We start from the raw sequence: 25871 nt of genomic DNA, 5'->3' as shown, positions 1-25871 counted from the left end.
TGAAAATCAGGTGCTGAACTTCTGAAAAAAAAAAGCAGAAAATGCGAGAAATACCTACCAGGTAAGACAACACTTTCAGGTTGAGAAACAGGGTTATATTGTCGCATTATGGGCTCATCATTAAATAGTCAAATAGGTCAACTCTAACAGATGTGCAAAGTAGAAGGGTCTGCGGACCATTACATAGAATAAGATAAATTAGTCAAAAGCAAGGGCGCTGATATGGGGTTCATTCAAGATTCTGATGGCTGCAGAGAAGAAAATGCCTTTGAGTCTGGCATGTACATGTTCTCATAAGCCCTTTTCACATTGGCTAACCAGTAAATTGGTGGTTCAACAAATCAGTTCAAAATAGTGTTTTTTGTCGTTCACACTGGACCACTGTTAACCAGTTCACTCACCACCTGCCATCTGAGATTAGAGGGGCACCTATCGTCCACTAATTGGACTTGTCATACCCCCCTGTCCCTTTCACACTGCGTGCCGGTTCGTGAGTGTTAACATTGGCCTGTTAACCAGTAGATTGGTTAAAGTGCCAGTGTGAATGGGGCTACAGTCTTGAACCTCCCTGATGGGAGGAGGGCGAAGAGAGTGTGACTGTGGTGTGATGGGTCCTTCAGTGTGTTGGCTGCATTTTCTGGGCAGGGCGAGATGTAGATGGAGTTCATGGTGGGGAGGGAGGTTTGCATGATGCTCTGGGTTGCATTCACCACCTTCTGCAATGTCAAGTCAAGTCAAGTTTATTGCACAAGTACAAGCTGACCAAGCAGTTCTCTGGTCCTCGGTGCAAAACACGCAGACACCCAACCAGCCATCGCACATATCCAGACAAATAATACACGTGCAGGACAAGTATTCATGTATACAAATAACTAACTAGATATTGTTTCGTAAATATGAGAGTCTCAGAGAGTTAGTGCCAGCATTTCCTGTAGTCGTTCAGCCTTCTCATTGCTTCTTCCAATCTTGACCACAGCATGTCCCATTCCATACTGAGAAGCTTCCAACAAGTCCGTTTGGTGGTGCATCTGTAGAAGTTGTTGAGGGACGGGATGGGGGGTGGTGGGTATGTGAGGAACATGCTGAACTTTATTCGACTTCTCGGAATGTTACTAATTGATGACCTTTCATGAAATTAGAGGCACTGGGGAAGAACAGAGAGAACAAAAAGAAAACGAGTGAAGATGAGAAATGCAAAAGGACAAATTGAAATTCTGTTACCGATCGTATCTGAGCTTTGTCCAGCAGGACGTGCATCTCATCAGGAAACAATTGGATAAATGCCTGGGAAACATACAAATCTTACTCTTAGGTTGACAATGGTGAAGTTGGATCAGTTGTGGTTGAGTTTGTAAACTCCAAAGAGTTGCCTCCAATTACACTGTTTAAGAGAGAGAAAAAGGTGATTTATTGGAGTTCTCCACACCCTCCTTCCTCTTGTACTTAAACTTTGCATTTTTTTTCTCATTCACTAGTAACTGAAAAATAACAAACCCAGTGGCTTGCATGGAAAATAATTTATTTTTCCAACAATAAAACTGTGCCAGTAATAAATATCAGCCATGCAGAATTTACATTTCCATTCATTTTCTTTAAAGAACTTGGCCACATAATCGATGGCTGATGAGACCTAACCACCATAGTGCATCTGGGATCGAGATAGGTCATGCTATTTTGACTTGGCTCAGTACCATAGCCACATGCATTTTTAGTGTAATGAGTTTTATTTTATCACCTTTCTGCCAGATACAGTAAAACCCCTGGTATCCGGAATTCAACCAAGCAGCAACAAATTTGAGGAAAATAAAAAAAACTTAAATGAGAATAGATTTAAAGGTTAAAAAAAAAGTTTCAAATTGTAAAGTAAATGTTCTCTGAAGTTACACATAAACCTTTGGTGAAGATGGGAGCAAATATTCAGCCAGCGGAGGGAGGGCCTTGGTCGGGCTTTGCTTGTAGCAGCCGTTTGAATAAAGTTGTGTGAAACAGCAATGGCGTCGCCCAGGATGAAAAGAGCTGGTTGATGCTGCTCGATGTTGGGGTGACTCTCTTAAAGTGCTCCTTATACCTGCTTAGGGATTTGAATTCACTTTGCTGGATCATTAGTTAAGGCCCTTGACTGCAAACTCAGTAACACAACCACCAGGCAAGCACGTCCCCTGAGAAATCCACTTGGAGGTAGATTCAGCTGTAGCAAATGAAAATGTTGGGACGGTTTTAAAAACTGGGGAATTTTTTGCTGCAACTTTGCAAGGAGCCAGTGAGACCACACCTGCAGGCTACTGATTTCCTTATTTCAGGCGGAAGGGATTGCCTTTTGAGGAAAGATAAAGCAGCTGGGACTGATGTTAAGAAGAAAGATGCCCCGGTTTGAGGCTTTATCTGTAAACCTGGAGGGGGGGGAGGGGGTTTAATTATCTGTAATGTTATTGTTCATCTCTCGGGTGGCTCCGTGGAGGGGGAGGAACCTGCAGATGCAGCAGTGGTTAAATGTTTTCAAAGAATGAGACTGAAAATAAAGTAAAATGCTTTAAGGTTTATATATTCATGCAAGTAAAGTTTGTACAATCTAGTATTTTTGTCTTTTAAACTGTTTATTCTTAATGCAGGTATATTAGTTAAACTCAAGGAACGAGAAAATATTCTTGTCCAGCATCTACCAATCTCCATAGGTTCCAGATACCAGGGGTATCCCAACCATTAGGTTGGGAGTGGAAAAAGTTCAGGTTAGATTCAGATTGGCTGTAGTTATTTTATGTACAAATTGGTTGTGGTTGGATTGAATGTGAAGTGGTAGTGCATAGGTCAGTTTGACTTGCCTGCTGTTGAGTCAGGTTTTGAATTAGCTATGGTGAGATTGATTTCACGTGAGCGTGGTGGGGTTGGCTGTGGTGAGGGCAGATTTGGATTGGCTGATGTGAGGAAGGTTTCAGATTGGCTGTGGTGAGGGTGGTTTCAGGCTGTGGTGAGGGCAGTTTTGGATTGGCTGTGGTGAGGGTGGTTTCAGATTGGCTGAGGTGAGGGTGATTTCGGATTGGCTGTGGTGAGGGCGGTTTCGAACTGGCTGAGGTGAGGATGGTTTTGGATTGGCTGTGGTGAGGATGGTTTTGGATTGGCTGTGGTGAGGATGGTTTTGGATTGGCTGTGGTGAGGATGGTTTTGGATTGGCTGTGGTGAGGATGGTTTTGGATTGGCTGTGGTGTGGATGGTTTCACGTTGGCTGTGGTGAGGATGGTTTTGGATTGGCTGTGGATGCACCAGCTATGGATTAAGTTTATACTGAACTGATCTCTGCAGCCAATGGTTTCAAAATGTTTGCGGAGACAAGTGGCCAATTCCATTAGAGACTCAAGTTTCTGGTCAATGATGTGATGAGGAAGTTAAAAAAAGTTGGAAAAAATAGACTCCAAAACAAAGAAGGAAAATGAAAATTTTGAATAAATAGTTCAGGAAAATCCTAAATTAGTCTGTAATTATCCTTACTGATTAGGGATTAGCGCGCTTTACAGATATTGTATGTGGAGCTAGGCTTTTTCCTATGTATACAAAACTGAACTCAACAAAAAAATCAAAATCAATTCTATGGGAATCATAGATCTTTTGCAAACTCTTTTTTGAATTTAAATTTGTTTTGCTCGAACTGGTAAAAGATTGAAGAATTGGTTGATTTGCATCCATGCTGATGTGATACGACCTCCTGTTAGTACAAAATACTGTATTCCATCTCATCTGCTGAAGACTTGCTCACATCATCACAGTACTTTAATAATCACTCCTCGACTGGAAAAGACCCAGCATTATGTTTTCAGTGAGGCTCAGTCTTGGAGCCCTGACACGGCCGGAGGCTTCTGCACAGGAACTGAGATTGGCTTTGCAAGTGACTGTTGATACAAATTGCCTCTTTCCTCTTTAATTAAGATGCGGGGCATAAGTCATCACTTTCCAAGCTGCAGGCGAGCTGGGGAATCACATCGTTTGAAGTTGTCAGCCTTAATTGAAGGGCTCAGCCATGTCCTGGGGGTTGTGTACACATGTGATACAACCCAGAACCTCTTAAGAATCACCTGAAGAAAAGCTGGTGTTAAAAGGGCACGAGACCCTGTATCAGTGCTACAAGTGAAACGGAGAACAAGAATAGGTGTACACGTATTGGAAGCGAGGGGCCTCTGTAAGTGAGACAAAGTGAAAGACAAATAAAGTTTAACTCTTGCTGTGCAGGTGTGCATGAAAGATTCATTTTGGATGATGATATTGAAAATTTATTTTTCGAGGTAAAGAAGAACATACAGATGCACTGAAATTGTTTCCTGCTGTTTTTCTTGGCTAAAACCAACAGATAATAAGTGCAAATGTGCCATAAGACATAGAAGCAGAAAGAGGCTATTCAGCCCATCAATTCTGCCCTGCCATTCCATCATGAGCTGATCTGTTGTCCCACTCAGCCTCACTCCCCTGTCTTCTCCTCATAACCTTGAATACCCTGACTATTCAGATACCTATCAATCTCTTCCTTAAATATACCCAATGACCTGGCCCCATGGCAGCAAATTCCAAAACTTCACCACCCTCTGGCTAAAGGCCTTCCTCCACATCCCTGTTTTAAATGGGTGCACTTCAATTCTGAAGTTGTGCACTCTTGTCCTTGATTCCCCTATCATGGGAAACAATTTTGCCATTTACTCTATCCAGGCCTTTCAACATTTGAAATGCTTAAATGAGGTCCCTCCTCGTTCTTCTGAACTCCAAGGAGTTCAGTCCAAGAGCCATCAAATGTTCCTCATATGCATTCCCTTCATTCCAGAAATCATTCTTGTACATGGGGTGGCACAACATCGTTATAGCACCAGCGACCGGGACCAGGGTATGAATCCTGCGCTGTCTGTAAGGAGTTTGTATATTCTCCCCGTGTCTGCTTGGGTTTTCCCCGGGGGGGGGGGGCTCAAGTTTCCTCCCACTGTCCGAAATTGGGGGTGTAGGTTAATTGGGTATGTTGGGCAGCATGGACTCATGGGCTGAAAGGGCCTGTTACTATGCTGTATGTCTGAATTTAAAAATTAAACATTCAAATTTAAATTTACATTTCTCTGAACCCTTTCCAATGCCAGCACATTCTTTCCTAATTTACCTGCCACTCCTCTGACCCTTCTCCTAATCTATCTCTCTGCAGCCACTTTCCTCCTCACTACCTGCCCCTCCATCTATCTCTGTATCATCTACAAGCTTAGCCTCAAAGCCATTGATCCCACAATCCAAATCATTTACATACATGGTAAAAAGAAGCAGCCCCAACACTGAACTCTGCGGTACACCACTGGTAACCAGTAGCCAGCCAGAAAGGTTTATTCTCACTTTCTGTTTCCTACCAATCAGCCAATACTCTACCCATGAAAGATGGAGGGGGAGGAACCTGCAGATGCAGCGACAGTTAAATGTTTTCAACAAATGTGACTGAAAATAAACTAAAATGCTTCAAGGTTTATATATTCAGGCAAGTGAAGTTTCTTCAATGACGGTACAGCATAGTATTTTTGTCTTTTCTTTTTTAAACTGTTTATTCTTTATGCAGGTGTATTAGTTAGGCATTGTAAACCTAAGTCTCAAGCACCTGAAAAATGCACTTACCCGGCATCTACCAATCCCCATAGGTGCCGGATACTGGGGGTTTTACTATACCTGAAGGTCCAATGGGGCCTTGGTTTAACTCGTCATCTGGCAATGCTGATCTCTCTCAGTCCTGCACCAGAGACTTAGCCTAGATGCCCTGATGAAGGGCTTAAGCCCGAAATGTTCATTATGTATTATTATCTTTGGAATATAAAGTACAGTGATCTGCTGAGTTTCTCCAGCATTGTGTTTTTACTTAGCCTAGATTTCTGGCTCAAATTTGCAAAGTGAATCAGAGGCAATAATGTAAAAACACACAGTAAATGCTGGAGGAATCAGCCGGTCTTTCAGCATCCATAGGAGACAAAAATATATTGCCAAAGTTTCAGGCCTGAGTCCTTCTTCATGGAATAAGCTTCTCTTGGGACCCATCAAGCTTGTTTTTCCACACACAACAATCTTCTCACGGGTGGAGTTTTCCTCTCCCTTCTCAGACACCCTCCTCCTCCCACCCCCCACTAAGATTCTTGCATCTTTCTTCTTAACATCAGTCCCAGCTGCTTTATCTTTCCTCAAAAGGCAATCCCTTCCGCCTGAAATAAGGAAATCAGTAGCCTGCAGGTGTGGTCTCACTGGCTCCTTGCAAAGTTGCAGCAAAAAATTCCCCAGTTTTTAAAACCGTCCCAACATTTTCATTTGCTACAGCTGAATCTACCTCCAAGTGGATTTCTCAGGGGACGTGCTTGCCTGGTGGTTGTGTTACTGAGTTTGCAGTCAAGGGCCTTAACTAATGATCCAGCAAAGTGAATTCAAATCCCTTGGCAGCTACAAAATTAAAGTTCATTTAATTAAACAAATCTGGAATAAAAAAAACACAAGCATTAATAACGGTGACCATGAAACAACTGGATTGCCATTAAAGGAACCATCTGGTTCATTACTTTCCTTGAAGGAGGAAGTTTGCTGTCTGACCTGTATGTGACTCCAGACCCACAGCAGTGTGATTCACTCTTAAATGCTCTCTAAAATTCCCCAGCACTGCAACGATCAAAGTTGTGTTTTAGCCTGCATCCCTTGAATGAATGAATTAAGTCCAAGACATTTTTATTGTCATCAGATTGCACAAGTACAACCCGACAAAACAATGTTCTCTGGTCCTCTTTGCAAAACACACAACCAGACCTAACACACATACAGACAAACCATCCATACCCATCTCTACAAATAAATATGGTTTCATGACTATGAGAGCCTTGGATGGTTAGTGTGCGCAGTTCCTCTGGTCGTTCAGCATTTTCACTGGCCGTGATGTTGATCGGGCAGTGAGCGGGTGGAGCACACAGCCCTGAGGTGCACCAGTGCTCAACGTTCTCCTACTGACCTGGACAGATAAAATTATGTCATTGCAATTTCAAACTACCTTGTCCTCATGCATGATGGAAACTTTGGAAAGTTTGGCTGCACAGAATAAAATCAACACCATTAGTTTAAAAAAAGCCATCCAAAATAGGTTCTAGTTTGATGTTACCTAATCAAAGTGATTTAGAATTACTGATTAATGATACTACTGGAAATGCATTGATTTCAGTAATGTATAATTTACTTCAAACAAAAGCCCCAAAAATTGGAGTGCATAAATGAAGATTAAGTTGGGAAGTAGTTTTACAGAGACAGATAAATGAAAAGGACTGGATGGGGTAATCTGACTCAAATTATAAATGGAAGATATAGGTTGGTCCAATATAATTGTTTACATCAATTATATTTGACTCAACAAAAATCAAATAATTAAATCCTGCCATATCAGATTTATGTTTTAAGCGTAGATCTGAGTTTGGAACTTTTTTGCATTCAAATTGGCAATGTCCTAAAGTTAGACATTTTTGGTTAGGGGTAGGTAATTTTTTGGAACGAGTCATGAGGGTTGAACTCTCACAGGATCCGATGTTATTTTTATTGAGTCATATTAAGTCCATCAGGCCAAAATTAAAATTAAATGTCTATCAAATGGAATTTGTGCTAATTGCTTTAACAGCGTCTAGGAAATGTAGCAATATCATGGAGGTTAGATATGGAAAGATGGCAGGCAGAACTTTGCAGTTGTATACAGTTAGAGGAAATGACATAATCTGCGAGATAAATATGATTTTTGGAAAATATCGCGCCCATATTTACAAAATTTAGGTTTAGGGCTCTGTGAAGAACTCACTTCTTGGTAACCTCCAATAGATTTTATAGAATTTCTTGGCATTCTCTTGTTTTTTTTCTTTTCTTCTTTTTCTAGGGGTGGGGGGAGGGGAGGTGGGAAAGTGGGATGGCAGGGTGGGAGTATATATTCCACATGTATAATTTTGTTGTAATAATTTCTGGAATTGAATGTAATGTAATTATGGCTGTAGTTTAAAATAATCAAAATAAAGTTAAAAAGAAGCCCATTACTCTGCCAAGGCTATAGGTGGCGCTGATGCCCAACATTGACATCAGGAAGTTAGCCACAACAATGCCAGGACTCTGCCCCAGCAACACTACAGCTGATTAACTCCCAAGTCAGGATATTAAAAGGGGAATTTGGACTGGTCACATAACAATGCACCTGCTGCTATTACATTTTTAAAAATGCAATTTTTAAAAATTGACCCATGAGCTCCTGCTCCCCAATGACCCAATTGACCAACACCCCTGGTACGTTTTGAAATGTGGGAGGAAACCCATGCAAACACGGGGAGAATGTGTTGTTTTCTCCTGTTGGTTCCATTGGTTGCGGCTTTGGATAGAACAGTTGAAAAAGTTTCGATGATGTGCTGTAGAATCTTACAATACTCAATCTTGTTTAGAATTCCTGCATGACTCCCCCCCCCCCCCCCCCCCCCACCCCACCTCCGGATCTGCAACAGTTCCACATACTACAACCCTCTAAGATAATAACTAGGGATAATGTTAATCAACACAAGTTTGTGAGACTGAAGGATCCGTTGCCCTTGAAGAGAGTTACTGAGAAGTCTCACCTCTAGCTCCCATGAGCTGTCAGGCACAGTAGTGGTTTAAAGAATTACATGAGAAATTGGCTGGGTTCCTGATTGAACAAGTTGTTCTGTTCTCAATGACAACCACTTGTTGAGTGTTGTTGCAATTCCCTCCAATCAGAACCTGGTGCGTAAAGGCTTTGGGAGGTCAGAAGGTGAACTTCGTGCTGTGGCATTCCCAGCTTCTGACCTTGGTCTTACAGGCATTGTATTTACAGCTTACCACCAGTGGTGAAGGCACCTATTTCACTTGAGGTGTTGGCGAGAGAGGTCAATGAATTATAAAAGAGCAACACACTTTCCTATCTGCTAAGAATCCTTGAAGCTCTCCTGAAAAGGAAGATTCAGATGTAGAGTACCAGCTCTATGTTACAAGAGTCTTAATTTTTGGGGGAAGTATACAGCACGGCGATAGGCCCTTCTAGCCCTTGTTCCCACACTGCCCAATTACATCTATGTAACCAATTAACCTACAATGTTCTCTGGAATGTGGCAGGGAACCATAGCAACGGAGGAAACCCATGTGTTCACGGGGAGAACGAAACAAGTCCTTACGGACAGTGGCTGATTTGCACCCAGGTTGCTGGCACTCCAGTAGTGTTTCGCTAACCTTCATGTGAACCATGCTTCTCAGTGGACATTAGAGTAACAGAACTGTGCAATGTGGAAGGAGGACATTCTGTCCATCATGATTCTGATATAACTTTGAAGCACCCATCCAATAGCCCCACCCTCCAGATCTCTCCCTGCATTGATGCAAATGTCCTCTTCTAAATTCCAAAACTCTGCTGCCCATGTCTTAACTCACAGGGGTCACCTAACTACCCTGAGCTTTCTGACCTGCCTGCTTCCTGTTAAGTAGTGCTTTGATCTTTAATTCTTCCACTGTGTATTTAAAGCCCTTTTATTTTCTCACCTCTCCTTGTCTTTGTAAAATCTCCCCACTCTTATCCTCCAAGATAATAATCAAGGAAGATATAAATACCTACTTAGGGAAGTTAAATTGGAAAAGGAGACACAACACAGATGAAAGCAAATCATCCTTGAATAACCTGGTTGGATTTTTTTATTTGTTTATTGAAGAGGATGCATTTTCCCACATTTTCAGGGATCGTAGCAGAATCAGAATTAGAATTTTTTGTCATGAATGTGTCACCAAATTGCACCACCAGGTGCAAATATTGCTAAATTACATTTTTTAAATAAATAAATGAGTGAAAGTGAGGTAAAAAGTCTGTGGTTCATTGTCCATTCAGAAATCTGATGGCAGACGGGAATAAGCTGTTTCTGGGCTGCTGAGTGCTGGTCTTCAGGCTCCTACACCACCTTCCTGATGGCAGCAGTGTGAAGAGGGCTTGGCCTGGGTGGTGGGGGCCCTTGAGGATAGAGGCTGCTTATTAAGACACCGCCTCATGTAGATGTCCTCGATGAAGTGGAGACTGATGTCTGTGATGGCACTGGCCTAGTTCACAACTCTCTGTAGTTTTTACCTGCACCTCCACGCCAGAATGCTCTCCATGGTACACCTGTAAAAATTTGAAAGAGCCTTCTTCGTGAATGCATTGACATAGAAACCCCAGGACAGATCTTCAGAGATGTTGACACCCAGGAATTTGAAGTTTTCAACCCTTTCCACTGCTGACCCTCTGTTTGTCACAGAGCTGTACAGAGCCACAGTACAGAAACTGTACCTTTGGCCCATCCAGTCCACACTGACCATCAAGCACCCAAGTTTATGACCAATCCAAACCTCCATTCCCCTCATCTCCCCACAAAGTCCCACTGGTTGTCAAAGACTGGTCATCAAAACTGAGGCTCAGGGACCTGAGAGAATTCACAAGATCACAAGATGTAGGCTAATCGGCCCATCGAGTCTATTCTCCCATTCTAATCATGAGCTGATCCATTCTCCCACTCCCTGGCTTTTTCTCTGTAACCCTCGATGCCCTGACTAATCAAATACCCGTCAATCTCTTCCTTAAATACACCCAATGACCTCACTTCCACAGACTCACGACCTTCTGGCTAAAAGGCTTCTCTGCATCTCTGTTTTAAATTAATGTAGGAGTAAAACAAATACAGAAGGGAGAGCAGTGAGAGAGACCAGTGTTTTAAGTTTGTTTTAAATTGATGTCCTTTAATCCTGAAGTTGTGCCCTCTTATCCTAGACTCCCCTACCACAGGAAATATCTTGCCACATGTGGTAAATTATTGTAATGTATAATTATCTGGTCAAGCATCTCTATTGGCCGGTTGTACCTGTGGCCCTGCCCCATAGGCTCCTGTATAAAGGTGGCTGTTCTACAGCCCCCTGCAGCTCAGTGCAGGACAACCGAACAGTAGGGTATGTTATGTTCTCTAGTGAATTAAAGCCTATTGGCTTCTCCACAATAGTCTCCTGAGTGACTGATGTTGCATCACCACATCTACTCTGTCCAGGGCATTCAGCAATCAAAATGCCTCTATGAGATTCCCCCCCCCCCTCCACCCCCCCCATCCAGCGATTACAGTCCAAGAGCTGACAAGCGGTCAGACAAAGTCCTGTATATCGAGAGAAGTACAGTGAAGCAGTGTAGGAGCGTAATCATTTGCCAGTGAGAGGTCCTCTCAAGATCTGATAATGAAAGAAACTGTCTGTGAATCTGCCACATATCTTCTGCCCAACAGAAGGTTGGGGGTGGGGGGTGGGGAAGGTGAGAGGGTGACCAGAGCAAGATGGGTCCTTTTCTATATTTGCAGCTTCCCACGGCAGCAGAAGGTCAGGTGGAGTTGATGGAGGATAGTTTGGTTTATGCAATGGCCTAAACTGTGTTCACAACTCAAGGCAGACAGCAGAGAATAGAGGAAGGTATGTGGTAGCTTTCCAGATTGAAAGATAATAATTCCCACTCCCCGATTTTCTCCTCGTAGCCCATGATTACCTGACTAACCAAATATCTGTCAATTTCTACCTTAAATATGCCAGTAACCTTGCTTTCACAGTCTCCTTGGCAACTTTCCAAAGACTCATGACCCTCTGGCTAAAGAAATTTCTTTGCATCTCTGTTTTAAATTGATGCCCTTTTATCCTGAAGTTGTGCCCTCTTTCCCTAGACTCCCACCATGGGTGTATTGTGGTGATCTTCAAGCCATGGATAGGCTGACTGAAGGGGAGATCAGGATAGATGTAAATTAATTTTTTTAATTTTAAATTTAGACATACAGTACAGTAACAGGCCATTTTGGCCCATGAGTCCATGTTGCCCAATTTATACCCAATTAACCTATAGCCCTGTACATTTTGAATGGTGGGAGGAAACTGGAGCACCAGGGAAAACCCACGCAGACACAGGAAGAACATACAAACCCTTTACAGACAGCATAGGATTCAAACCCCTTCCCGATTGCTGGCGCTGTAAAGGGATTGTACTAACCTCTAAGCCAACCATGCCACTATACAGAAATGCAAAATGATACACTTTGGTAGAATACACACATGTATAAAGTGAAGGGCACATTGCGGGAATGATCAAAGCATTGGGAGCCCTGGGATTCATAAATAGAAGCACGGAATACTAGAATAGAGAGGTTACGTTGAATGAGGACAGAACGTTGATTGGACCATTACAGGAAAGAGTTGAAAATGGCTGCAAAGGTCCTGTGGAAGGTGTAGGAGATCTACTTGAATGGTTCTAAAGGGGTTTCAGCTGCAGGGTTAGTGTGGCGTAATGATCTGGCATTCACTTCCCACAAAAAGTGACAGTCAGCACCTGTACATTGAGAGAGAATATTTTGCAGGATGTTTAGGAATGGGAATGATAGGATTTCTCCACAAAGAGTTGGTCTGGATTTGATGACTCTAGTAATCTTCTGCTATTCCACAATATTGTCTTGGAAGTTCTTATTTTCTGATCTGATCATCCCAGAAATAAATTGCTTTTCTGTCAGCAAACCTTGTCTTCAACTCTGGAATTCCCTCTTTCAACCTTTCTGTTCTTCTACTTCTTTTTCTTCAGTAACATACAACATACCTTAAAACCTGTTTCTTTGACCAATGTCCTAAGAAATATCTTGGGACGATTTTGCCATTTCAAGGCACAAGAAGGTGAAATATTTTGCTGCAATTTCTTAAGACACTGAACTGTGAAGGACTGAAACCTCCAGCAGAATGCAGTCCTAAGTTAATTACACTGGGGCTGAGAATCCTGACTAAATTTGTTTCTGCTCTCCTGGTGCTGAAACCTGTTGCAATCGTGGGAATCCCACCATATCTGCTTCTCATTCAATCACACCCAATTCTTCTGCAGCATCTGACACAGTGCAGAAAGGAAGGGAAGAGTTTGTTTATGAATATCTACTTTGCATTTGGTCAAATTTAAACATTTAAAACATTTGCAGATACTCTTAACACATATTTACTTATCTCTTAGATGGAGACCATTTAATCCACTGAGGTCCACACAGCAATCCCGTTCTCCGACAAATTTTCTCCTGTAGCCTATTGTTTTCACCTTCCCTCATTGCTTCAACCTGTCTTCACACTGGGGCCAATTTACAATGGTTGGTTAACCTAATACACCGCATGGCTTTGAGATATGGGGAGAAGCAGGAACAGATGGAAGAAACTCATGTAATTTGGGGGTGCAAACATCATGTGAACAGCACCCGAGGTCAGGTCATTAGAGCTGTGGAATAGCAGTTATGTAATTGTCTCACCCTAGCTGGTGATTGTCTTCATCGTCTTCCTAGGTGGTCTCTCAAGGGTGAGGATGACCTGCTTCCCCAATGCTTCAAGAGAGAGGCGTTCAAAGGAGCTTCACTAGTATGATGCTGGGAATAAAAGGTTTATCATATGAAGAGTGTTTGAGAACTCTTGGCCCAACCTCATTGGAATTTAGAATGAGGGGAGATCTTATTGAAACATGTTCAGTGTTGAAAGGTATGGATAGAGTAGAAATTTCCATGGTGGGAAAGTCTAGGTCAAGAGGGCACAACTTCAGGATTGAAGGGCAGCTACTTAGAATATAAATATGTAAGAATTTCTATAGCCAGAAGGTAGTAAATTTGTGGAATTTGTTGCCACAGGCAATTGTGGAGACCAGGTTATTGGGTGTATTTAAGACAGAGATTGATTGGTTCTTGATTAGCCAGGGCATCAAAGGTTATGGGGAGAAGGCCAGGCAGTGGGGCTGAGTGGGGAAATGGATCATGATTAAATGGCGGAGCAGACTCAATGGGCTCAATGGGCTATTTCTGCTACCATGTCTTATGGCCTTATAGTTTATGGTTCCGAGAGATACCACTTGACTGCTCAGGCCAATGGAGGAACTCTTGGATTCAGCCACAGTGGGCAAGAGGAGCCTCTTGGGATGAGTGAGTGGGGAATGTGTGAGTTCGAGCTCTCCTTCTGCCCTGTGGGAGTTTACACAAACTGGTTGTTGTATGTCTTGTTAAAATAATGACTAAACCAGAGATGAACCACTGACCACAAAATGCTTTGGACCATGATAGGTACTACATAAATCCAAGATTGCCTCATGGGAACCAGATATCGAACCTGGGATTCGAGAGGGTGCTGAGGGTAAGATGGGCTCCCGAAGGGCCTTGGGCACTGAAGGATGCCTGATTGTGTTGGAGGTTCGGATCTGGAGCTCGGGTTGCCGATGGATTGAACAGGAGTCTGTCAGCTGCAGAGGCTGCGAGAGGCCTGGAGGCGAATCCCCATAACTCTAAAAGGTTTTTCTTTCTCTTATTATCGGGGGTGCTGGGCAATGCCTACAGCCAATCTTTGTTTGCCTCTACGGTGGACAAAATTTGGCATTTATTGGGCATATTAAATATTTTTGTATTATTTAGAACATCGAACACTACAACATAGTACAGGCCCTTCAGCGTTCGATGTTGTGCTGAATTATATATTCCTTTCTACCTCATAACCCTGCATTTTTCTTCCATCCATGAGCCTGGCCCAGAGTCTCTTAAATGCCCCTAATGTTCCAGCCTCCACCACCACCCCTGACAAGATATTCCAGGCCCTCACGACTCTCCTTGTAAAAAATGTGCCCCTGATGTCTCCCCTAAACTTTCCTCCCTTCACTTTGTCCAGATGTCCTCTGGTGTTTGCTACCCCTGTCCTGGGAAAACGTCACTGGCTGTCCACCTTATTACATTGTCTTTAATCAAGAAAGTGTGGGTGGGTCTGTAGACTAATTGGGTGTATTTGGAATGGCACAGGTTCATGGGCTGGAAGGGTCTGTTACCACCCTGTTGTCTAAATTTTTTAAAAGTTAATTTTTAAAAATGTAAAGGAATCTTGAACCTTAACCTTCCTCATGTGAGTTTAGAGTCTATGCTTAATGAGGATTTTACCATAACTCAAATCTTTCACCTGCAAAAACCCAACACACCAAGGTGAAGGCTGACTGAAAAAAAAATGATCATAACTAATCCTGGGTTCAAGCATAATCTTCACAATCTCAGAACTTGGCCAAACTCTTGATGGTTTCTCCACAAGGGGGCAATCTATCTCCTCTGACTGAAGGCTGGGTGTGATGTATCTGGGAGTGGTGACAAGACTGGAACAGACCAGCTCTCCAGAAAGAGAGAATAGCCCCCACAGGTGGGTACTTCTTAAGATGTATTTAACCTGGCTGAATCCTTCTCCAGTTGGGAAATAAGAAGCAAAAAAAACACCAAGTTTGCATTTTAATAGCATCACTGGTGCAGAAGCAGGGAACCATGGCTAATATTCTCACTGTAATCCCCCAGCGTACTCAACAAAATACACTTGGGTCTCGTCAGATTTCAGATTTATTGTCAGAGTACATACATGACATCACATACAATCCTGAGATTCTTTTTTTCTTGTGGGTACTGGTGCAAGAAAAAAATGTACACAGCATAAATGTAAACAAATAAAGACTGTAAACAGATAGCGAATGTAAACAAACTGACTGCAATAAGGAGAGAGAATTTTTAAAAAATCAATAAAATGCACAAGTAAGAGTCCTTAAATGAGTCCCTGATTGAGTTTGTTGTTGCGGAGTCTGATGGTGGAGGGAGAGCAGCTGTTCCTGAACCTGGTGGTGTGAGTCTTGTGGCACCGACACCTCTTTCCTGATGGCAGCAGCGAGAACAGATCGTGTGCTGGGTGGTGTGGGTCTTTGATGATGGCTGCTGCTCTCCAACGGCTGGATTCCCTGTAGATGTACTCAACAGAGTGGAGGGTTTTGCCTGTGATGTCCTGGGCTGTGTCCACTACATTTTGGAGGGCTTTATGTTCAGAGGCATTGGTGTTCCCATTACCAGACCATGATGCAGGCGGTCAGCACACTTTCCACCACACGTCTGTAGAAATTTGCCAGGGTTTCTGGTGTCATACCAAACCTCCGCAAACTCCTGAGGAAGTAGAGGTGTTGACATGGTTTCTTCACAACGCCATTGGTGTGTTGCATCCAGGAAAGATCCTCCAAGATAGTGAATCCAAAGAATGTAAATTTGCCCACCCTCTCCACCTCTGATCCCCAATGATCACTGGGTTGTATATCTATGGCTTTCCCTTCCCAAAGTTAACAATCAGCTCCTTGGTTTTGGTGACATTGAGTGTAAGCTTGTTGGTGCACCATTTAGTCAACTTTTCAATCTCCATCCTGTAGGCTGATTCATCCCCTTTTTACAACCCACCAGTGATATTGTTGGCAAATTTGTAGATGGTGTTATTGTCATACGAGTACACACTTGTATGTGTAAAGTGAGTATACAGCCCGTACTTGAACATAGCCGGCATTTAGTTGGGATTTCCCTTGTGAATAGCATGCGCTGTGGGCTCATTTCCTTGGGAAGCACTTAATCCAACCAGAAAGTGAATTCATCTCTTAGTAACGCTGCCTGTAGCCAGGTGGGATTGATCATCCAACTAATTGGACAGGAAGAGGTGTGAGAGTGGACAAGTAAAAGCATATGGCATGCACTAAACAGAGAAGGAAGGTGTCTGAAACATTAATCCAATCCCATTAGGTACAGAATGAAACACAAAAGTCTACATTAGGTACAGACAAGGGCAAACAACGGACTTTTGGCTGTACAAATAGGGGCGATCGCTTCACTGAAGGGGACAACTGGACTCCAAAGAGTCAAATTGTCAGAAATTTTAAGCCTTGGTATGAAAGGCTTAAAGAGGGTGAAATGTTGCTAGTGCCTCCAGGAGAGATTTTTGAGCCAGTGGGTAGATTAAGTGGAGATACTGGAGGTAATCATTGAGACTGGTAGCAGTATCAGTATCAGTGGGAGAGCATTTCAGACAACATGAATACGCTGCTATAAGGTTTCAACCTGCACAAGGTTCATAAGGCGATGATTTTACACGAAACGGTCATATTTCAGGAAGTATTGAGGGACTATGGCCAAATACAGCTGTGCAAGTGGATAAGCTGGTTTGAGAAAGTATTTGGGATAATCGCCTTCATTAGCTGGGGCTTGGAACATAAGTATAGGTAGGTTATAATGCGACTATATAAAACGTTTGTTAGGCCACAGCTGAGAGAAGCTGTGGTTCCCATAGTTCAGGCCTATTTCTGTACCATTTGACTCGTGAATATCAGGAGATGCGAGAAACTATTATTGAGCAATGTCTAAACACTATAATTCTATAATGATAGGAAGCCAAGCCAATTTTTTGAATACATTTTGTAAGATTCAAGCTTGAGATGTTAAACCTTCACTTGAACGTACAGTATAACTTGTTTGGGGGAGGAGCATAAGCAGGTGGATAAACTACATTGGACTGGAAATAAAATCTTTATCCATTCGAGTGGGAGACTCCTAATGACCAATGGTCATCAATCATGGTATCTTTGGCTCCGTTGAAACTTGGTGCAGGGAGGTGCTTCAACTTCATAGTGCCTCAGGGATGTACTTTGGAACACAGTCACTCCCCCCTTATGTGCACAAACACATCAGGGCATTTTAAGGGCACTGCAGTGACATTGAAAAGAAAATTAATCTGCCAGTTGGGTTTAGGAACTCTTCAATTTAAGCCAAAGATTCTGGAGCAAGCTGGGAGAGACTCTGGGCACTGCTAGAAACCTTGCTGGAACATAAGCATGGTTACAGGACATTTTGGCCCACCAGTTCGCGCAGCCTATTTTACATCCAATTAACCTCCACCCCTGATACGTTTCAAATCGTGGGAGGAAACCGGAGCCCCCGGGGAAACACGCACAGACATGGGGAGAACGTGCCAATCCTCACATACAGCGTGGGATTTGAATCCCGGTCCCACTCGCTGGCACTGTGAAGTCATTGCGCTAACTGCTACGCCAACCATGCTACCCAAATCTGGAGTGTCTCAGGGTTAGCTTGAGACGGGAGTGCCCCATGCACACCAAGATTCACGGGAAACTGCAATCATAAGTCAGTCACTACTGATTCACCTTAAACTGCAGAACCATGATTAACACTGGGCTATTTTGGAGTCGGAGTTGGGGGAAGGGGGTGTGGTCCTGTGGAAGGAAGAGACTACTTCACTGCATAATAAGAAACTTACTTCAAATAGCTAATAAAAAATCCCCCCCAGCTTATTCCCATCTGCTTACAAATTGCCAACCTATTATGTAATTATTACTCATGTATTCATTGGGACAACAGCTGTACAGACCCACACAGGCCCCATCTGCACCGCACTTCTGCACCATGTTGTTTTTACTGCCTTGCTCCCTTGTGTAATATGCCTTTTTTTTCTCTGAGAGCCTCTCATCTGCTTAAACCATACAGCTTCCATGTGTTAGATTCTTATTTTGGAGGAAGACCTGTCAGTATTTTGTGTACCAGGGGACTGGATTCTTTCTTCTCCCCATCTCACTGTCATTGGCCCGTCTCTGGGTCCAGCTGGTGCACAGATTTGGCTGCTCGTCATTGTCCCTCTTTCACTCAGCATCCTGAGCTGCTGTTCTCCCTTTCTGTCCCTTCGCCTTTTCTTCTTTCTTCTCTCCGATCCGATCCAGACCACATCTGATTCAAACAAGGTTATAGCTAATACAGTGTTGAACTTACTGGACCGACACCTCGAGAATAGGCCATGGATCCAGAGACGCAAGTTCAAATGTCACCTCTGCAAAATAAATTGGGAAAGTTTTAAAAAACTAGTGTGGAGATGGTACAACAGAAATTATTAGCATGTCAGTAGAGAAGTTAATTTAATTTTTGAAGCGACCTAAATATGAGACTGGAGCCACCAGTGTTGATTCTCAGGACAATTAAAGTTAAATGTAAAACTCCAGTGTTGAGAGCAATGCCATAATCCCTTGAATGAATTCATTAAAGAAATGTATCACCAACCAAAGTTGTGTCCATCTGTGGGGGATTCATGTCATGCGATCGGAGATCACAGTCTAAGCCTTGCACCCAACATTGAGCCGCTGATGGTCCTGGTGATTGGAGAATGCACTCAACAAGGCCCTGTCTCCTCCCATGGGAACTATGAAACAAAATGAGCAGAGGTGCCCTACCCAATGACTCGACTAGTATTTTTAAATTTTAAATTCAGTTTAAATCTAAATAGGCCCTTCTGGCCCACGAGCCATTTGTCGTCCAAGAACCCCCAATTAACATACAAGCCCCCGTATGTTTTAAAGGGTAGGAGGAAATGGGAGTGCCTAGAGGAAACCCATGCAGACACGGGGAGAACTCCTTACAGACCCAGGTTGCTCGAGCTGTAATGGCATTGTGTTAACCTCTACACTAACCAAGCTGCCCATTTTATCTCTCAACCAACATTTCTAGACCAGGTCAATGCTCCTTTGTTGCTGAGAGCAAATTGACCTCTTCTCAGAATGAATGCACAGTGCTGTGGGACATCTGGAAGTCACACTAGGTGCTGTGGAAGACTTTTATTATTCTTCTATCCATGTTTAAGGATTAACATGTAATGGAAACAGCTGATGCACATTTGTGTGTTCTCATAGCATGGTGTCTGGCCTTGGAGTTCCTGCCACTAACTTCGAGATAGAGAAACATCCATGGCAACATCAAAAATCTACGCTTACACAATAACTTGATCAGAAACAGATATTTTAGATTGTTTTCCCAAAACACAAGCAATTTCAGAAAGGATTGGGAGGCAAATTAGATTGAAAAAATTAAAATTCAAGCAAGAATCTTGAGCAGTGCTGGTTGCATCACGGTCTGGTATGGGGGCACCAATACCCCTGAGCATAGAGCCCTGCCAAAGGTCATGAACATAGCCCAGGACATCACAGGCAAAACCCTCCATTGAGAACATCTACAGGGAATGCTGTCGTCGGAGAGCACACACTCTGTTCAAAGATCCACACCACCCAGCACACACTCTGTTCTCGATGCTGCCATCAGGAAGGAGGTATCGGTGCCACAAGACTCGCACCACCAGGTTCAGGAACAGCTGCTCCCCCTCCACCATCAGACTCCTCAACAACAAACTCAATCAGGGACTCATTTAAGGACTCTCACTTTTGAACTTTATTGATTTTTTTCTTTCTGTATTACAGTTAGTTTGCTTACATTTCTTTATTGGTTTACATGTGTACGTTGAGTACATTTTATTTTGCCCTACCAATAAGTGTAATGCTGCCTCGCCCAGAGAAGAAAGAATCTCAAGATTGTCTGTGATGTCATGGATGTACTCTGACAATAAATCTATTTTTAAAAAAATTTAGACATACAGTGCGGTAACGGGCCATTTCAGCCCATGAGTCCACACTGCCCAATTTACACCCCATTAACCTACATCCCCAGTACGTTTTGAACAGTGGGAGGAAACGAGCTCCTGGGGAAATCCCACGCAGACACGGGGAGAATGTGCAAACTCCTTACTGACAGTGTGGGATTCGAACCCTGGTCCCAATCGCTGGCGCTTCAAAGGCGTTGTGCTAACCGCTAAACCAACCATGCCTCCCTTCCATCTAAAATCTGAAATCTGTAAAAAACAAATGGAAGAGTCAGACCCATCAATAACTATCTTTCATTAAGAAAATTAGTAGATCAGATTATTATCTAAATGGCAAGCAATTGTTACATGCTGCCGTGCAGAAGGGCTTGGGAATGCTTGTGCATGAATTGCAAAAGGTTAGTTTGCAGTTCCAGTTGATAGTTGAAGGCAAATGGAATGTTGACCTTCATTGAATTTAAGAGCAGGGAGGTTGTACTACAACTGCACAGGGTACTGGAGGCAAGACCTGGAGCACTGTCTGCAGTGCTGGTGGCCTAAGTTAAGAAAATCTATAGTGGGTGCAGAGAAGGTTCATCAGGTTGATTCCAGATGTGAGGAGTTAGCCTGTGAGGAGAGACTGAATTGTCTGGAACTGTAGAAGAATGAAAGGGAGACGGATAGAAACATAAAATTATGAAGGGGATGGTTAAGTCAGAGGCAGGACTATCACTGGTAGATCAGACTAGAACTAGGGGACATCGCCTTAGGATTGAGGGAAGTAGATTTAGGATGGAGATGAGGAGGAACTGCTTTTCCCAGAGAGTAGTGAATCTGGAATTCTCTGCCCATTGAAGCAGTAGAGGCTGCCTCATTAAATATTGTTAAGACCCAAAATGACTCTTACTTAGTAAGGGAATTGAATTGAAATATAAATTAAGACATACAATACAGTAACAGGCCATTTCAGCTCACAAGCCCGTGCCACCCAATTTATACCCAATTAACCTACATCCCCCGGAACATATCGAATGGTGGGAGGAAACTGAAGCCCTCGGAGGAAACCTACGCAGGCACAGTGAGACACATACAAACTCCTTACAGACAGTGTGGGATTCGAACCCCGGACCCAATTACTGCTGCTATAACGGCGAGGTGCTAACTGCTAGGCCAACCTTGATGCCCTCTGGTTATGGAGAAAAGTTGGGTAAGTGAGGCTGAGTTCATGGCCAAACCAACGGAGTAGATTAAATAGCAAAGCATGCTTGTCAGGTCAAAGACCTACTCCTGCTCTTATTTCATATGTGTTTATAACTAGCATCAGCTCATTAGTAGATTATTAATCTGTTTGTTCTGACTGTTTTATTTGGTGGGCTGATGCATACACATTACATGATGTTATTCTTACCAGCATGCTGGTTGGGTTAATGCTGTGGCATGTAATAATGCCCCATCATGCATCTCTGTCCTTGGAATCTTTGTTCAGTTTCCAATGCTTCTTCCCCGCTTCCCAGCTAAGTGTGTGGACCTCATTTCAACTTTATCCAAGATCCACTCTGAATAATATTAGTTCTTTTTTTTGTTGCTCTCAACCACTTCACTGACGATCCACCCTTGCAGCCACTGATGGAGGGTTGAAGAAAAGTGTTGCTCACTCAGGAGGTGAAAGGCTCGACTTGAGCTCACTGTGAGCTGCGGTATAATATTAATGTCACGTGGCAGGTATTGGATTCCTTGAGCCTAGGCTTGCAAAGACAAGTAACAGAAGCAGAACTATCAATGAGCATCCTTTCAACAATTTCAGAAAATTTACTACAGTTAATCTTCGCTTCAAGGGCAGCATGGTTACAGTGCCAGCGTTCAGGACCAGGGTTCAAATCTCGCACTGTCTGGAAGGAGTTTGTACATTCTCCCCATGCACACCTAGCTTTTCCCCAGAGTTTTCTCCCACCCTTCAAAACATAACAGGTGTGTAGGTCAATTTGGTGTAAATTGGGAGGAACGGACTCATGAGTCAAAATGGCCTCTCTACATTTCTTTTGAAATTAACTAAATTTAAAACTTAACTACCTATTGCCACCATTCTCTCCATATAGATGGATAATTCTTGAGGATTTGAAAAGGCATTCTATTTTCAAATATTATGTTGATCTGCAATCCCTGTCTGCTGTGTCCTACCACTTTGCTCCAAATTTGGATTAGTAAATGATCCCAGCCCTAATGATTTTCATCTGGGGTTTTAATGCTGGAACACACTGAAGATGAATCTTCTCCAAAGCAGTCTTGGAAGTTTCTCAACTCCCTGGATTTATACCAATGATCACTGGTAACTTTTAAATTCAATGGATCCCCAATAGGAATCAGAGCATGAGAGGAATAATAAAATCAACCAAGGAATCTCTCCATTTGGTTCCTGATGAGGCCCAATGCAGGGAAGGTCATGTGGCTGTCAAGTTAACAAAAAAGATTCCATGGCTGTGCGTGTCAATTGGTTTTCCTTGTCCTTTGAGTGTTGGCTGCACTTAAAGGTTAACGTTGTCATATTAAATGGTTGGGTAAATGAATGTTCTCTGGTTCGTGAGAGGTCAGGCAGGAACTGGCAGGTCACTTGTAATTATTTCCAATACCTGTTCCATGAATCAGCCGGGTAATTACAGATCAACAGGGCTCCCTTCTCCGTTGAAAACAACTTGGAAGCAAGTCCCCCTGCTGCTATCGCCTTCCTATCTGCAAGCTGTTTACTAACAACCATTGTAAAATATAGATGGGTATCAGTCAGACTTGGAACCTTTCTGCGTGTGTATTTCTACTGGCCGCATGATACTCAGGGAGATGGAGGAAAGCAGTAGGGTTCGTACTGGTAGGGAATTCCAAGAGATTGGAAGATGCGATGAGTTACACAGGCTGTTTTCACACTGAGCTCCCCGATGATCATATTTATCCCCCTTGCTGCTGAACGCTGACTTACTGCACTGGACGTCTAACATGATTTACCACACTCCTTCTGATCTTGTACACTGCTAACATGACACATCTATGAATGTTCTTGGATACTTAACCATATAACAATATAACCATTTACAGCACAGAAACAAGCCAGTTTGGCCCTACTAGTCCTTGGCGAACATCTTCTCCCACCTGGTCCCACTGACCCGCATTTGGCCCATAATCCTTCATACCTCTCCCGTCCATATACCTATCCAACCTTTCCTTGAATATTAACATCAATCTTGCTTCTACCACCTCTGCCAGAAGTTCATTCCATACCCTCACCACCGTCTGTGTGAAGAAATTCCCCCTCATGTTTCCCCTAAACCTTTCCCCTTTTACTCTCAATCCATGCCCTCTTTTTTGAATCTCCCTCACTCTCAGTGGAAAAAGCCTATCCACATTGATTCCATCTGTCCCCCTTATAATTTTGAATACCTCTATTAAATCACCCCTCAATCTTCTATACTCCAGGGAATAAAGTCCCAGCCTGCTCAACCGTTCCCTGTAACTCAAACCCCGAAACCCCGGCAACATTCTCGTAAACCTCCTCTGCACTCTCTCTATACTGTTAATATCCTTCCTGTATTTCGACGACCAAAACTGCACACAATATTCCAAATTTGGCCTCACCAATGCCTTATACAATTTCAACATAACATCCCAACTCCAGTGTTCTATACTCTGATTTATGAAAGCCAACATACCAAATGCCTTCTTCGTCACCCTATCTTCATGTGGTTCAACATTCAGAGAATTATGTACCATGACACCTAAATCCTTTTGTTCCACTGCACTCCTCAATTGTCTACCATTTAACGTGTATGAACTATTTTGATTAGTCCTACTAAAATGTAGCACCTCACATTTGTCAGCATTAAATTCCATCTGCCATCTTCCAGCCCATTCTACTAACTGTCCTATATCACCCTGTAAGCTTTGATAATCTTTCTCTCTAACCATAACGCCACCAACTTGCAAATTTACTAATCCAATTTGCCACCCTATCATCTAGATCGTTAATGTAGATGACAAACAGCAGCGGACCCAGTACCCATTTTTGTGAAATCCCAATCGATTGCAATGAGGTTGTCAAGTACTGCTTCTCAGTATTGGTGAGGTGCTCCCCATTTCTTCCCATCACCATTTTCTCCACAACCTCTGCAGATAAAATGGCTGTAGGTCAAGCACATCATGATGCAACAGGATGGTCCCGCCACCACTTTTAACCATCCACGCCTGGCATTTCTCCACGCCAGCAGGGCTAAAATCATCCTTAAGGAGCTGAGAGTCAGGCTGAATTCACTTGCTGGAGTCAGCCATTGTCTAAGTGGTGATTGGCCATAGAGTGGGAATTCTCAGTTTTACAAAACCTTTGGACAAATCATCTCTGAGACAGCTGCATCTAAGTTCCTCTTAATATACTTTTAAACCTCAATATACTTGGGCGTGCCCATATCCAACACTAAAACCATTCTATTTCACCAAAGATTCCTTCAATTTCTTTTAACACGGCAAGTCTTAGTACTTGAGCAGATCACATGAAAGCAGCAATTAATCCTTGTTTGACATAGAATCAGTTAGAATATTAAATATCACCATAGTTAAATGATCAGATGCTTTGCAAAGGGCTTATTGATCCAAAACGGCCCTGTGCGTGTTGTAATTTTTTTTCTTAAATATCCATTTTGTGCAGCTCCTTAATTGCAAACACAGATGATGTGTGGCTCTGCAGAGACTGTGTGAAGACACTACACCAACTGGTAGTATTTTCGCTAATGCACAACACTTTGATTTTCGTGGTTCCCTTGCAGTTTGATGAACTATCCAGCAGGTAATTTGAGATGCACAATTGATTGCTTCATGTTATTGCAAATGACAAGCAGAGCATTGTGCAATTCGAGATGATTGTCGAACAATTTTTTTTGGTCTTTTTCAGATTGCAACAGTTGAGTATGTTGGAGCTATTTAAGAGCTACAATTGACGTTTGCTTCCTTTTCTCATCTGCGTTTGAGTGAACGAGGTCAGCGCTGAGAGGTATGGCATGCAAGGCTTCAAACAGCTCACTACAAAGAGGCTCTAACCCATCTGGCCAATATTTTGGGATGGAATTACCAGCATTCACCCACACATACAGAAGTGAACCCCTCCTTTCATATTGAGTCTGGAACTTGCTGACGGATTCTGGGGGTTAAATCTGTCAGCGCACCCTGATTCTCCACTCCCTCACTTTGGGCAGAGCTGGTAGATGATCCCAAACCCTATTCTGTAGTGTATAAGGCAATGGGGAAGGTAAGCCATTCTTTACAATTATTTTGCTTTCATTCAATTTGCTTGTTCTTTGTGTTTTGTGGACCTTTAATTAAAATGTCCTTACTTTTCAGTTTTTATTACAGCAAACAGTGGTTACAGCATGAGGAGGCCATTTGTCCCATTGGGTCAATCCTGATTCTATATAAGAGCAATCAAACTAGTGTCCCGATAGTCCTGCAGAATCTGCCCCTACTTCTATCTCTGGATGTACGTTCTTGGCGCTAAACTCACCAGATGTTCAAAGTTTTCTTCCTGTCACTTCTGTTTTTTTTCTTTCCCCCCC

The 25871-nt window shown here is 42.9% G+C and overlaps 1 protein-coding gene and 2 long non-coding RNA genes across 7 annotated transcripts in view; 2 read left to right on the top strand and 1 right to left on the bottom strand.

Moving 5' to 3' along the window:
* Nucleotides 1-1498, top strand: part of pex11a (peroxisomal biogenesis factor 11 alpha) — a 132718-nt gene extending 131220 nt beyond the window's left edge. Inside the window, exon 5 of the transcript XR_011348662.1 lies at nt 1140-1498. The gene's annotated coding sequence lies outside the window, so the exon portion shown is untranslated. The remainder of the gene's footprint in view (nt 1-1139) is intronic.
* Nucleotides 776-6980, bottom strand: LOC138749462 (uncharacterized). The gene is made up of 3 exons (XR_011348665.1): nt 6817-6980; nt 1307-1381; nt 776-1144 (listed from the first exon to the last, which is right to left on the bottom strand). It is a non-coding gene; the product is annotated as an uncharacterized lncRNA (long non-coding RNA).
* Nucleotides 6981-14138: 7158 nt separating this feature from the next.
* Nucleotides 14139-25871, top strand: part of LOC138750021 (uncharacterized) — a 153452-nt gene continuing 141719 nt past the window's right edge. The window contains exons 1-3 of one of the 5 annotated variants that reach the window (XR_011349017.1): nt 14139-14342; nt 24971-25108; nt 25214-25567. This is a non-coding gene — a long non-coding RNA (uncharacterized lncRNA). The remainder of the gene's footprint in view (nt 14343-24970; nt 25109-25213; nt 25568-25871) is intronic. The other 4 variants (XR_011349018.1, XR_011349015.1, XR_011349019.1 and 1 more) reach the window with 4 other exon arrangements.

The sequence above is a fragment of the Narcine bancroftii genome, chromosome 14 (assembly GCF_036971445.1).
Source record: "Narcine bancroftii isolate sNarBan1 chromosome 14, sNarBan1.hap1, whole genome shotgun sequence".
Lineage (NCBI taxonomy): Eukaryota > Metazoa > Chordata > Chondrichthyes > Torpediniformes > Narcinidae > Narcine > Narcine bancroftii.
The sequence above is the reverse complement of the archived record's forward strand: the minus strand, read 5'-3'. Positions and strand labels throughout refer to the sequence as shown.